Source organism: Pseudophryne corroboree, chromosome 3 (genome assembly GCF_028390025.1).
Source record: "Pseudophryne corroboree isolate aPseCor3 chromosome 3, aPseCor3.hap2, whole genome shotgun sequence".
Taxonomy (NCBI): Eukaryota; Metazoa; Chordata; class Amphibia; order Anura; family Myobatrachidae; genus Pseudophryne; species Pseudophryne corroboree.
In genome coordinates, this window is record NC_086446.1 from 425,223,542 (window position 1) to 425,238,586 (window position 15,045).

A 15,045-nucleotide genomic window follows, 5' to 3' on the forward strand; every position below is an offset into this window, starting at 1 on the left:
TTTTGCATGGCTGCCGCCTTCCCAGGGCTGACAGCTTCTTCACCTGGTGGACGGCGGCTGTTAAGCTCTTTTGCATAGCACTTGGAGAACCACAATTGCCAGCATGTCCGGACATAAAGGGCCCGCTGGCACCTGTAAAGAAAATATTAAAATAAAAACACCACACCATCTTTAAAAAAAAGTTTATTAGTCAGGGTCTTCACCTGGGGGCGGCGGCATTTAAGCTCTTTTGCATGGCCGCCGCCTCTCCAGAGTTTCCGCTGTCTTCACCTGGGGGGCCGGCGCCTCCCCAGGGCTTCCGTCGTCTTTCTCCGGCGTCTTCACCTGGGAGGCAGTGGCCTTTAAGCTCTTTTGCATGGCTGCCGCCTTCCCAGGGCTTCCAGCGTCTTCACCTGGTGGACGGTGGCTGTTAAGCTTTTTTGCATAGCACTTGGAGAACCACAAGTGCCAGCAAGTCCAGACATAAAGGGCCCACTGGCACCTATAGTCCACCTGTAAAGAAAATATTAAAATAAAAACACCACTCCGTCTTTAAAAAAAAGTTTATTAGTCAGGGTCTTCACCTGGGGGTGGCGGCTTTTAAGCTTTTTTGCATGGCTGCCGCCTCTCCAGGGCTTCCGACGCCTTCACCTGGGGAGCCGGCGCCTCCCCAGGGCTTCCTGCGTTTTCACCTGAGAGGCAGCAGCCTTTAAGCTCTTTTGCATGGCTGCCTCCTTCCCAGGGCTTCCGGCGTCTTCACCTGGTGGGCGGCGGCTGTTAAGCTCCTTTGCATAGCACTTGGAGAACCACAATTGCCAGCATGTCCGGACATATAGGGCCCGCTGGCACCTGTAGTCCACCTGTAAAGAAAATATTAAAATAAAAACACCACACCGTCTTTAAAAAAAAGTTTATTATTCAGGGTCTTCACCCGGGGGCGGCGGCCTTTAAGCTCGTTTGCATGGCTGCCGCCCATCCAGGACTTCCAGCGTCTTCTTTCTTCAGGAGCTCTTCCGCCATCGGACTGACGCCGATGCCTCGCGCTGACTTATATAAGTCAGCCGGAGGTGCCGGGGTGATGATGCAGCGAGCCGTGATTGGCTCGTGGTTGCCATCTTGAATTTCAAAAATTACGCTGAGGTGCCATTTTTTAAATTGGTACCGCTCCGCTGCCAAACTCTGCAGAATGGCAGTGCCACTAATACTCTAACTGCAACCGATGCCCGCACCTCCGCGCACCCATACAGTGATGGCATCGGATCCAGTGACGGATCATCTGGCCAATCACTGTGGCCTCACTGACAGGGGCGTGCTTTCATGGGTTGAAAGCACGTCCCTGTATAAAAGCAGCACCTCTAATGGTGCCGCTTTCCCATGCATTTCCAATGGACTTTTAATGCCCATGGCTAGGCCCCGCCCACACCCGCCCCCCGCTCCCACACCCTTCCCCATTCACAATGGGAGGTACCACGATCGGTGCCTCCCAAACACATTTAAACAGGGATAATGATTAGATTAATATAAAGGAGATACTTATGACACAGAATACAGTATGTGTCATAAGTATCTTCTTTATATTATTTTAATCATTAATGACAGGGGAGGCACTGCCTCCTCTGCCTTCCCTGACTGCACGTCCCTGGTTTGCCAAGACCACCCGCCCACCAGCTAACCTTGCCTAACTCAGTCTTCCCATCTGTCACCTCAAATCTGATTTTGAGCTATTTACCCGGCAGGAGAAAAACGCACCTATACGTCAATGGTGAGAGAGTGAAAAAAGAGAGCAAGAAATGAGTGGGGCATGGAGAGCCCACCGGGGGAATGCGGAGGTAAAGGCCCATGCTTAGGGGTGTGGCCTGCTGCCACAGAGGCTTGGCTAACATGGTATAGGGCCCATGATAAATATATATAGTAAATACTGCTAGTGCATGCATGATAATGTACCAGATTAATAACTTCAATGCACTGTAGATAATATGTATAATGTACAATTCAAGTGCACAGACGGGACCTGATCCATAGACGAGGAGGTGGGCCCCCAGGCAGTAGGGCCCACCGGTGGTTTCCCCTGTACCCCTATGGGCCAGTCCAACCCTGAGTGGGAGTGAGGGGGGGAGGGGGACAGTCATAACCACCATAGCATTCATTTCTGACGCTAACAGGAATTACAACTGTACAAATGTAGCCATTCTCGTTGTGGCTACATCTTAAGGCGATTGCGCCTTGTTAGTCGTGACCGCACCGCGTACGTCTGGACATCTAAGACATGTGTGTGCCCCATTTACATGGATGGGGGCGGCAAATGCCGCAACTCGACATGGCTAGGCACAGGTGCGCATAGCTGCGTCGAGGGTGCACGTTTCCCCCAGATGTAGCCATGATCAGCATGTCTACATCTGTATATAGTATTGGATAAAAAGAAAAGTAATGATTAAACAACAATTTAATTCTCTTATATCTCTACATATTAATAAAAATGGATCAGCGTGCAACACTGGCACACTGGGATTTAGGCAGGCAGAGAGAGAGAGAGAGTAAAGCACCCTTCATATATCTCCAATGGCCCATTTGCAGCCGCTTGTGGATGTTAAGTAATGGCACTGTCCCAGTAGGTGTGAGATTTTGTTTTTATCCAATACTATGCTATCCCCAAGGTCATAAGTCATATATTATAATAGTCATGCTAAACGTCTGCCGACGATTCAAAATAAGCTGCTCTTATCTTTGTCCAGTCACTAACCTTCTACCAGTGTGCTATGCCGTGCCAGGCCTCTGAAAGCATATGCAAGAGACAGCAACAGCATAGCCCTGACATAGGCAGTTTCCATTATGACATCACAGCATGACCTCACACACCCCACCAGACCGGCTAAGACTGGTTATTTCTGGTTTGAGGCCCTTGTCTTTTACATGACTGACCTAAGGGAAATGTGATTTCACTTATTATTTAAAATTATTACATGAGAAAAATTTTATTACTGCCATTTGCTGGCAGTTTTGCTCACAAAAAGGATGCGGTAGGAGCTGCGAGTTTGACACCCCTGTCCTAGAGTTTCAGAATTTCTGTCACGGCACCCCAAGACCATAGTTTCTTAGTGAGAAATTTAGAAAAAAATCTAAAATGAAGTAAATTGTGTTTATAATATGTCATCCTTAGGTTCCGTTATGTGGTGAAGGACTGGTTTTGCCAATTAAATTCAGTATAAGTAATTTGAATTGTTCATGGACCACCAAACTACGGCACCACTGCAAGGCCTCCCTTATCCCCCTCCACCCCACCTTTCCCGAGGAACCCCAGGGTCTCAGGACCCACTGTTTGGAAACTACTGCCATAAAATAAACTTATTTTTATAACTACATGTAATACACCTTAGATCTCAGTTCCTTTAAGGTTTTATATCCCTGTATACAGTAAACTCAGGGCCGTAACTACATATGTGCGAAGTGTGCCTTGCACACAGCGCACTTCAGCTGAGGGCCCATCATGCGCTGTTTGCTGTAGGCAGCGGTAGAGACGCATTTTTAAATGTTACTCATTATGCATCAAGCCTGCCCTCCTGCCCGTCACCAAGTCCGCCTCCTCCTACCCATAAACACTCCTGCCGGCTCACACTGCCAGGACTCCACTACCTTTAATTGCCGGGTGCCCGCATGTCACTTGCGTGGCGCCCGGCTCCCATCATGCAGCTCAGAAAGACTTCCGCCTCCCAGACAGATCTCCGGCCAATGGCGGTGGGGGTGGGCGCGCCAAAGACTGACCGATGTAAGGCAGGGATAGGAGGAGCGTGAGTGCGGGACCCGGCAATCGTCAGGACAGAGGAAGACGGACCTCACCAAACAGGCTTTAGCTGTGCAGGTAACCCCCGCGATCTCTTCCCCCCCCCCCCTCCAAAGCAGCAGCAGCATCAATATCACACCCCTACCAAACACACACAGCTCAGCAGCACTTTCCTCATCCCCATAACGATCCCACTCCCTTTGATCACTCCCCCCCCTTCACCGTCTGTGATCACACAGAAACTATGTGCCACAGATAATACAGTTTAGGTACACATGTAGCTGCTTATGATAACTCTGTCTGCCGTAATGTGTGACATGGGACGCTGTCTGCCGTAATGTGTGACATGGGACGCTGTCTGACGTAATGTGTGACATGGTCGCTGTCTGCCGTAATGTGTGACATGGGAAGCTGTCTGCCGTAATGAGTGACATGGGACTCTGTCTGCCGTAATGTGTGACATGGGGTGCTGTCTGCCGTAATGTGTGACATGGGACGCTGTCTGCCGTAATGTGTGACATGGTACGCTGTCTGCCGTAATGTGTGACATGGGGCGCTGTCTGCCGTAATGTTCGTCCGCCGTAATGTGTGACGTGGGGCGCTGTCTGCCGTAATGTGTGACATGTGGCTCTGCCTGCCGTAATGTGTGACATGTGGCTCTGCCTGCCGTAATGTGTGACATGAGGCGCTGTCAGCCATAATGTGTGACATGGGACGCTGTCTGCCGTAATGTGTGACATGGGGCACTGTCTGCCGTAATGTGTGACATGGGGCGCTGTCTGCCATAATGTGTGACATGGGGCGATGTCTGCCGTAATGTGTGGCCTGGGGCGCTGTCTGCCATGATGTGTGAAATGGGGCGCTGTCTGCCATAATGTGTGACATGGGGCGATGTCTGCCGTAATGTGTGGCCTGGGGCGCTGTCTGCCATGATGTGTGACATGGGACTCTGTCTGCCGTAATGTGTGACATGGGACGCTGTCTGCCGTAATGTGTGACATGGGACGCTGTCTGCCATAATGTGTGACATGGGGCGCTGTCTGCCGTAATGTGTGGCCTGGGGCGCTGTCTGCCATAATGTGTGACATGGGACGCTGTCTGCCGTAATGTGTGACATGGGGCGCTGTCTGCCATAATGTGTGACATGGGGCGATGTCTGCCGTAATGTGTGGCCTGGGGCGCTGTCTGCCATGATGTGTGACATGGGACTCTGTCTGCCGTAATGTGTGACATGGGACGCTGTCTGCCGTAATGTGTGACATGGGACGCTGTCTGCCGTAATGTGTGACATGGGGCTCTGTCTGTCGTAATGTGTGACATGGGACGCTGTCTGCTGTAATGTGTGACATGGGACGCTGTCTGCCGTAATGTGTGACATGGGGCTGTATCTGCCGTAATGTGTGACATGGGGCTCTGTCTGCCGTAATGTGTGACATGGGGCGCTGTCTGCCGTAATGTGTGACATGGGACGCTGTCTGCCGAAATGTGTGACATGGGGCTCTGTCTGCCGTAATGTGTGACATGGGACGCTGTCTGCCATAATGTGTGACATGGGACGCTGTCTGCTAAAATGTGTGACATGTGGCTCTGCCTGCTGTAATGTGTGACATGTGACACTGTCTGCCGCAATGTGTGACATGGGACGATGCCTGCCGTAATGTGTGACATGTGGTTCTGTCTGCCATAATGTGTGACATGGGACGCTGTCTGCCGTAATGTGTGACATGGGGCGCTGTCTGCCGTAATGTGTGACATGGGGCGCTGTCTGCCGTAATGTGTGACATGGGGCTCTGTCTGCCGTAATGTGTGACATGGGACTCTGTCTGCCGTAATGTGTGACATGGGACGGAGTCTGTCGTAATGTGTGTAAGCGGCTCTACTGTGCAGCGTAATATGAATTATGGAGACTACTGTGCAGCGTAATATGAATAATGGTGACTACTGTGCAGCGTAATATGAATAAGAGACTACTGTGCAGCGTAATATGATTAATGGAGACTACTGTTCGGTGTAATGTGAATAATGAAGACTACTGAGCGGTGTAATATGATTAATGTAGACTACTGTGCAGTGTAATATGAAAAAATGGAGACTACTGTGCGGTGTAATATGAATAACGGAGACTACTGTGCAGCGTAATATGAATAATGGAGACTACTGTGCGGCGTAATATGAACTGGTATTATTTTGTGGCCATGTCCCTTCTCCATGAAGACACGCCCCTATATTTTTCACGCGCCCTATTTTAATTATCGGGGGGGCGATGCAGTTTCTTGCACACAGCGCTAAAATGTCTAGTGACGGCGCTGAGTAAACTACACATATTTGAAAATCCTACACCAGGCACAAGTAATAATTCAGATGTGTTGTTGACCGGCGGCCGGGATCCTGACTGCCAGCATGCTGGGAGAGGGGCAAGCGAAACGAAGCCCCTTGCTGCGGGCTTCACGCTGCGGGCTTGGTGGCTTGCTGCGCTCGCCACAGGTTCTATTCCCACTCTATGGGTGTCATGGACACCAACTAGTGGGAATAGTCCTCGGCCCCACTGACGGCATTCGGTGGCCGGGATCCCGGTGGTGGTATGCTGACCGCCGGGATGGTGACTACATCCCATTTAGATGACTATGTGGGAGTTTTATCATTATTATCCTATTTGTATGTAAAAAGTGTTGAAAGGGGAGAGCGCTACTGCGCAGATTCCATACTGTTCCTTCACGAAGGCTTCACTCCCTGTACCAAGATGGCTGCTGACCCAAATCCTGCACATAAATGCGGCGGCATCATGTCAATGTCTTAGAGCAGATATTTTCAACCCTTTACAACTCGCGGCACACTGAACAAGATTTAAGTATTGCCAAGGCACATTCAAATATAATGGTGATGCATGGTGCAGTTGCATGTCCTATGATGTCATGTTGCAGCTTCTCCATAGGTAACGCCTGAGCCACATCTGAGAAAGCCAGAAGAGCCCAACACTGCCCAGGTCCAAAATAAGCACTGGCTCTGCAACCACTAAACCCACCAGTATTGATCGTTCCAGGGCCTCAGTAGCAGCAAAACACTGACGGGCCTGGCTGTGCTTCTATGGTGGCACACCTGGAGACTGCTCAGGGCACACTAGTGTGCCACGGCACAATGGTTGAAAAACACTGTCTTAGAGCATCACAGTGGGAGACAGTAGTTTTTCACTTAACTCCTCAGAGACCTGAGATTATCAGAGATCCACAACAATTCCAGTGATCCTGCCGAATAACACCCCTCTCATCTCAACCTCCGCTTAGTGAGAACCAGTGTGTAACAGTGATTAAGTGGGGTTCATAGAAATATTTTATGCAATTCACAGTATGAGCTTAACATCTTCGGAGTGTTGGAAAATTATTATAAATTTTTATTAATTTTTTTTGGGTCAGATAAAAAAAAATTAATTATTTTATAATGTAACTGGACCATGTATTGTTATTTTCCCCTCAGCTCACTTTAAAATAGTTATAAAGGATAAAGATATCTATAAGCAATTATAGAGTAAGACCATTTTCCTTACTGTGCAAGCTGCAAACTAGGTGTCCTGTTAGTTGCTTTTAATTTTACCTTTGTATGCCTTACTGCCATGTTTTATTTATTGCACAGTGTAATCTATTTAGTGGACCCAAAATCGCTGCCTCACATGGTACTCTCTTGTGTAGAATAAACAATGCATGGTTCTAAACTCTCCTAATATATTTGTCTCCCTAAATATGTGTCATTTCTTCACCTTTTGAGAGAATTTATTTATTAAGACAACTTCAAGCAAAATATATTTAAAAAATAAATGTCTATTTTTAATTTAAGTAAAATGTAGCCTATTTTTCCTCTTCTTCTTCTTCTTCTTCTTCTTCTTCTTCTTCTTCGTCTTCGTCTTCTTCTTTAAAAACACCACACCGTTTTTAAAAAAAAAGTTTATTAGTCAGGGTCTTCACCTGGGGGAGGCGGCCTTTAAGCTCTTTTGCATGGCTGCCGCCTTCCCAGGGCTTACAGCTTCTTCACCTGGTGGACGGCGGCTGTTAAGCTCTTTTGCATAGCACTTGGAGAACCACAATTGCCAGCATGTCCGGACATAAAGGGCCCGCTGGCACCTGTAAAGAAAATATTAAAATAAAAACACCACACCATCTTTAAAAAAAAGTTTATTAGTCAGGGTCTTCACCTGGGGGCGGCGGCATTTAAGCTCTTTTGCATGGCCGCCGCCGCTCCAGAGTTTCCGCTGTCTTCACCTGGGGGGCCGGCGCCTCCCCGGGGCTTCCGTCGTCTTTCTCCGGCGTCTTCACCTGGGAGGCAGCGGCCTTTAAGCTCTTTTGCATGGCTGCCGCCTTCCCAGGGCTTCCAGCGTCTTCACCTGGTGGACGGTGGCTGTTAAGCTTTTTTGCATAGCACTTGGAGAACCACAAGTGCCAGCAAGTACGGACATAAAGGGCCCACTGGCACCTATAGTCCACCTGTAAAGAAAATAATAAAATAAAAACACCACTCCGTCTTTAAATAAAAGTTTATTAGTCAGGGTCTTCACCTGGGGGTGGCGGCTTTTAAGCTTTTTTGCATGGCTGCCGCCTCTCCAGGGCTTCCGACGCCTTCACCTGGGGAGCCGGCGCCTCCCCAGGGCTTCCTGCGTTTTCACCTGAGAGGCAGCAGCCTTTAAGCTCTTTTGCATGGCTGCCTCCTCCCCAGGGCTTCCGGCGTCTTCACCTGGTGGGCGGCGGCTGTTAAGCTCCTTTGCATAGCACTTGGAGAACCACAATTGCCAGCATGTCCGGACATATAGGGCCCGCTGGCACCTGTAGTCCACCTGTAAAGAAAATATTAAAATAAAAACACCACACCGTCTTTAAAAAAAAGTTTATTATTCAGGGTCTTCCCCCGAGGGCGGCGGCCTTTAAGCTCGTTTGCATGGCTGCCGCCCATCCAGGACTTCCAGCGTCTTCTTTCTTCAGGAGCTCTTCCGCCGTCGGACTGACGCCGATGCCTCGCGCTGACTTATATAAGTCAGCCGGAGGTGCCGGGGTGATGATGCAGCGAGCCGTGATTGGCTCGTGGTTGCCATCTTGAATTTCAAAAATTACGCTGAGGTGCCATTTTTTAAATTGGTACCGCTCCGCTGCCAAACTCTGCAGAATGGCAGTGCCACTAATACTCTAACTGCAACCGATGCCCGCACCTCCGCGCACCCATACAGTGATGGCATCGGATCCAGTGATGGATCATCTGGCCAATCACTGTGGCCTCACTGACAGGGGCGTGCTTTCATGGGTTGAAAGCACGTCCCTGTATAAAAGCAGCACCTCTAATGGTGCCGCTTTCCCAAGCATTTCCAATGGACTTTTAATTCCCATGGCTAGGCCCCGCCCACCCCCGCCCCCTGCTCCCTCACCCTTCCCCATTCACAATGGGAGGCACCACGATCGGTGCCTCCCAAACACATTTAAACAGGGATAATGATTAGATTAATATAAAGGAGATACTTATGACACAGAACACAGTATGTGTCATAAGTATCTTCTTTATATTATTTTAATCATTAATGACAGGGGAGGCACTGCCTCCTCTGCCTTCCCTGACTGCACGTCCCTGGTTTGCCCAGACCACCCGCCCACCAACTAACCTTGCCTAACCCAGTCTTCCCATCTGTCACCTCAAATCTGATTTTGAGCTATTTACCCGGCAGGAGAAAAACGCACCTATACGTCAATGGTGAGAGAGTGAAAAAAGAGAGCAAGAAATGAGTGGGGCATGGAGAGCCCACCGGGGGAATGCGGAGGTAAAGGCCCATGCTTAGGGGTGTGGCCTGCTGCCACAGAGGCTTGGCTAACATGGTATAGGGCCCATGATAAATATATATAGTAAATACTGCTAGTGCATGCATGATAATGTACCAGATTAATAACTGCAATGCACTGTAGATAATATGTATAATGTACAATTCAAGTGCACAGACGGGACCTGATCCATAGACGAGGAGGTGGGCCCCCAGGCAGTAGGGCCCACCGGTGGTTTCCCCTGTACCCCTATGGGCCAGTCCAACCCTGAGTGGGAGTGAGGGGGGGAGGGGGGGCAGTCATAACCACCATACCATTCATTTCTGACGTTAACAGGAATTACAACTGTACAAATGTAGCCATTCTCGTTGTGGCTACATCTTAAGGCGATTGCGCCTTGTTAGTCGTGACCGCACCGCGTACGTCTGGACATCTAAGACATGTGTGTGCCCCATTCACATTGATGGGGCGGCAAATGCCGCAACTCGACATGGCTAGGCACAGGTGCGCATAGCTGCGTCGAGGGTGCACGTTTCCCCCAGATGTAGCCATGATCAGCATGTCTACATCTGTATATAGTATTGGATAAAAAGAAAAGTAATGATTAAACAACAATTTAATTCTCTTATATCTCTACATATTAATAAAAATGGATCATCGTGCAACACTGGCACACTGGGATTTAGGCAGGCAGAGAGAGAGAGAGAGTAAAGCACCCTTCATATATCTCCAATGGCCCATTTGCAGCCGCTTGTGGATGTTAAGTAATGGCACTGTCCCAGTAGGTGTGAGATTTTGTTTTTATCCAATACTATGCTATCCCCAAGGTCATAAGTCATATATTATAATAGTCATGCTAAACGTCTGCCGACGATTCAAAATAAGCTGCTCTTATCTTTGTCCAGTCACTAACCTTCTACCAGTGTGCTATGCCGTGCCAGGCCTCTGAAAGCATATGCAAGAGACAGCAACAGCATAGCCCTGACATAGGCAGTTTCCATTATGACATCACAGCATGACCTCACACACCCCACCAGACCGGCTAAGACTGGTTATTTCTGGTTTGAGGCCCTTGTCTTTTACATGACTGACCTAAGGGAAATGTGATTTCACTTATTATTTAAAATTATTACATGAGAAAAATTTTATTACTGCCATTTGCTGGCAGTTTTGCTCACAAAAGGATGCGGTAGGAGCTGCGAGTTTGACACCCCTGCCCTAGAGTTTCAGAATTTCTGTCACGGCACCCCAAGACCATAGTTTCTTAGTGAGAAATTTAGAAAAAAATATAAAATGAAGTAAATTGTGTTTATAATATGTCATCCTTAGGTTCAGTTATGTGGTGAAGGACTGGTTTTGCCACATAAATTCAGTATAAGTAATTTGAATTGTTCATGGACCACCAAATTACGGCACCACTGCAAGGCCTCCCTTATCCCCCTCCACCCCACCTTTCCCGAGGAACCACAGGATCTCACGACCCCCTGTTTGGAAACTACTGCCATAAAATAAACTTATTTTTATAACTACATGTAATACACCTTAGATCTCAGTTCCTTTAAGGTTTTATATCCTTGTATACAGTAAACTCAGGGCCGTAACTACATATGTGCGAAGTGTGCCTTGCACACAGCGCACTTCAGCTGAGGGCGCATCATGCGCTGTTTGCTTTAGGCAGCGGTAGAGACGCATTTTTAAATGTTACTCATTATGCATCAAGCCCGCCCTCCTGCCCGTCACCAATTCCGCCTCCTCCTACCCATAAACACTCCTGCCGGCTCACACTGCCAGGACTCCACTACCTTTAATTGCCGGGTGCCCGCATGTCACTTGCGTGGCGCCCGGCTCCCATCATGCAGCTCAGAAAGACTTCCGCCTCCCAGACAGATCTCCGGCCAATGGCGGTGGGAGTGGGCGCGCCAAAGACTGACCGATGTAAGACAAGGATAGGAGGAGCGTGAGTGCGGGACCCGGCAATCGTCAGGACAGAGGAAGACGGACCTCACCAAACAGGCTTTAGCTGTGCAGGTGACCCCCGCGATTTCTCCCCCCCCCCCCCTCCCAAGCAGCAGCAGCATCAATATCACACCCCCACCAAACACACACAGATCAGCAGCACTTTCCTCATCCCCATAACGATCCTACTCCCTTTGATCACTCCCCCCCCCCCCCTCACACCGTCTGTGATCACACAGAAACTATGTGCCACAGATAATACAGTTTAGGTACACATGTAGCTGCTTATGATAACTCTGTCTGCCGTAATGTGTGACATGGGACGCTGTCTGCCGTAATGTGTGACATGGGACGCTGTCTGCCGTAATGTGTGACATGGGACGCTGTCTGCCGTAATGTGTGACATGGGAAGCTGTCTGCCGTAATGTGTGACATGGGACTCTGTCTGCCGTAATGTGTGACATGGGGCGCTGTCTGCCGTAATGTTCATCCGCCGTAATGTGTGACATGGGGCGCTGTCTGCCGTAATGTGTGACATGTGGCTCTGCCTGCCGTAATGTGTGACATGTGGCTCTGCCTGCCGTAATGTGTGACATGGGGCGCTGTCTGCCATAATGTGTGACATGGGACGCTGTCTGCCGTAATATGTGACATGGGGCACTGTCTGCCGTAATGTGTGACATAGGGCGCTGTCTGCCATAATGTGTGACATGGGACGCTGTCTACCGTAATGTGTGACATGGGGCGCTGTCTGCCATAATGTGGGATATGGGACGCTATCTGCCGTAATGTGTGGCCTGGTGCGCTGTCTGCCATGATGTGTGATATGGGACTCTGTCTGCCGTAATGTGTGACATGGGGCGCGGTCTGCCATAATGTGTGACATGGGGCGCTGTCTGCCGTAATGTGTGGCCTGGGGCGCTGTCTGCCATAATGTGTGACATGGGACGCTGTCTGCCGTAATGTGTGACATGGGGCGCTGTCTGCCGTAATGTGTGACATGGGGCGCTGTCTGCCGTAATGTGTGGCCTGGGGCGCTGTCTGCCATGATGTGTGACATGGGACTCTGTCTGCCGTAATGTGTGACATGGGACGCTGTCTGCCGTAATGTGTGACATGGGACGCTGTCTGCCGTAATGTGTGACATGGGGCTCTGTCTGCCGTAATGTGTGACATGGGACGCTGTCTGCTGTAATGTGTGACATGGGACGCTGTCTGCCGTAATGTGTGACATGGGGCTCTATCTGCCGTAATGTGTGACATGGGGCTCTGTCTGCCGTAATGTGTGACATGGGACGCTGTCTGACGTAATGTGTGACATGGGACGCTGTCTGCCGTAATGTGTGACATGGGAAGTTGTCTGCCGTAATGTGTGACATGGGAAGTTGTCTGCCGTAATGTGTGACATGGGACGCTGTCTGCCGTAATGTGTGACATGGGACGCTGTCTGCCGTAATGTGTGACATGGGAAGCTGTCTGCCGTAATGTGTGACATGGGACTCTGTCTGCCGTAATGTGTGACATGGGGCGCTGTCTGCCGTAATGTTCATCCGCCGTAATGTGTGACATGGGGCGCTGTCTGCCGTAATGTGTGACATGTGGCTCTACCTGCCGTAATGTGTGACATGTGGCTCTGCCTGCCGTAATGTGTGACATGGGGCGCTGTCTGCCATAATGTGTGACATGGGACGCTGTCTGCCGTAATATGTGACATGGGGCACTGTCTGCCGTAATGTGTGACATAGGGCGCTGTCTGCCATAATGTGTGACATGGGACGCTGTCTACCGTAATGTGTGACATGGGGCGCTGTCTGCCATAATGTGGGATATGGGACGCTATCTGCCGTAATGTGTGACATGGGACGCTGTCTGCCGTAATGTGTGACATGGGGCTCTATCTGCCGTAATGTGTGACATGGGGCTCTGTCTGCCGTAATGTGTGACATGGGACGCTGTCTGACGTAATGTGTGACATGGGACGCTGTCTGCCGTAATGTGTGACATGGGAAGTTGTCTGCCGTAATGTGTGACATGGGAAGTTGTCTGCCGTAATGTGTGACATGGGACGCTGTCTGCCGTAATGTGTGACATGGGACGCTGTCTGCCGTAATGTGTGACATGGGAAGCTGTCTGCCGTAATGTGTGACATGGGACTCTGTCTGCCGTAATGTGTGACATGGGGCGCTGTCTGCCGTAATGTTCATCCGCCGTAATGTGTGACATGGGGCGCTGTCTGCCGTAATGTGTGACATGTGGCTCTGCCTGCCGTAATGTGTGACATGTGGCTCTGCCTGCCGTAATGTGTGACATGGGGCGCTGTCTGCCATAATGTGTGACATGGGACGCTGTCTGCCGTAATATGTGACATGGGGCACTGTCTGCCGTAATGTGTGACATAGGGCGCTGTCTGCCATAATGTGTGACATGGGACGCTGTCTACCGTAATGTGTGACATGGGGCGCTGTCTGCCATAATGTGGGATATGGGACGCTATCTGCCGTAATGTGTGGCCTGGTGCGCTGTCTGCCATGATGTGTGATATGGGACTCTGTCTGCCGTAATGTGTGACATGGGACGCGGTCTGCCATAATGTGTGACATGGGGCGCTGTCTGCCGTAATGTGTGGCATGGGGCGCTGTCTGCCATAATGTGTGACATGGGACGCTGTCTGCCGTAATGTGTGACATGGGGCGCTGTCTGCCGTAATGTGTGACATGGGGCGCTGTCTGCCGTAATGTGTGGCCTGGGGCGCTGTCTGCCATGATGTGTGACATGGGACTCTGTCTGCCGTAATGTGTGACATGGGACGCTGTCTGCCGTAATGTGTGACATGGGACGCTGTCTGCCGTAATGTGTGACATGGGGCTCTGTCTGCCGTAATGTGTGACATGGGACGCTGTCTGCTGTAATGTGTGACATGGGACGCTGTCTGCCGTAATGTGTGACATGGGGCTCTATCTGCCGTAATGTGTGACATGGGGCTCTGTCTGCCATAATGTGTGACATGGGACGCTGTCTGACGTAATGTGTGACATGGGACGCTGTCTGCCGTAATGTGTGACATGGGAAGTTGTCTGCCGTAATGTGTGACATGGGACTCTGTCTGCCGTAATGTGTGACATGGGGTGCTGTCTGCCGTAATGTGTGACATGGTACGCTGTCTGCCGTAATGTGTGACATGGGGCGCTGTCTGCCGTAATGTTCGTCCGCCGTAATGTGTGACATGGGGCGCTGTCTGCCGTAATGTGTGACATGTGGCTCTGCCTGCTGTAATGTGTGACATGTGGCTCTGCCTGCCGTAATGTGTGACATGGGGCGCTCTCTGCCATAATGTGTGACATGGGACGCTGTCTGCCGTAATATGTGACATGGGGCACTGTCTGCCGTAATGTGTGACATGGGGCGCTGTCTGCCATAATGTGTGACATGGGACGCTGTCTACCGTAATGTGTGACATGGGGCGCTGTCTGCCATAATGTGGGATATGGGACGCTGTCTGCCGTAATGTGTGGCCTGGGGCGCTGTCTGCCATGATGTGTGATATGG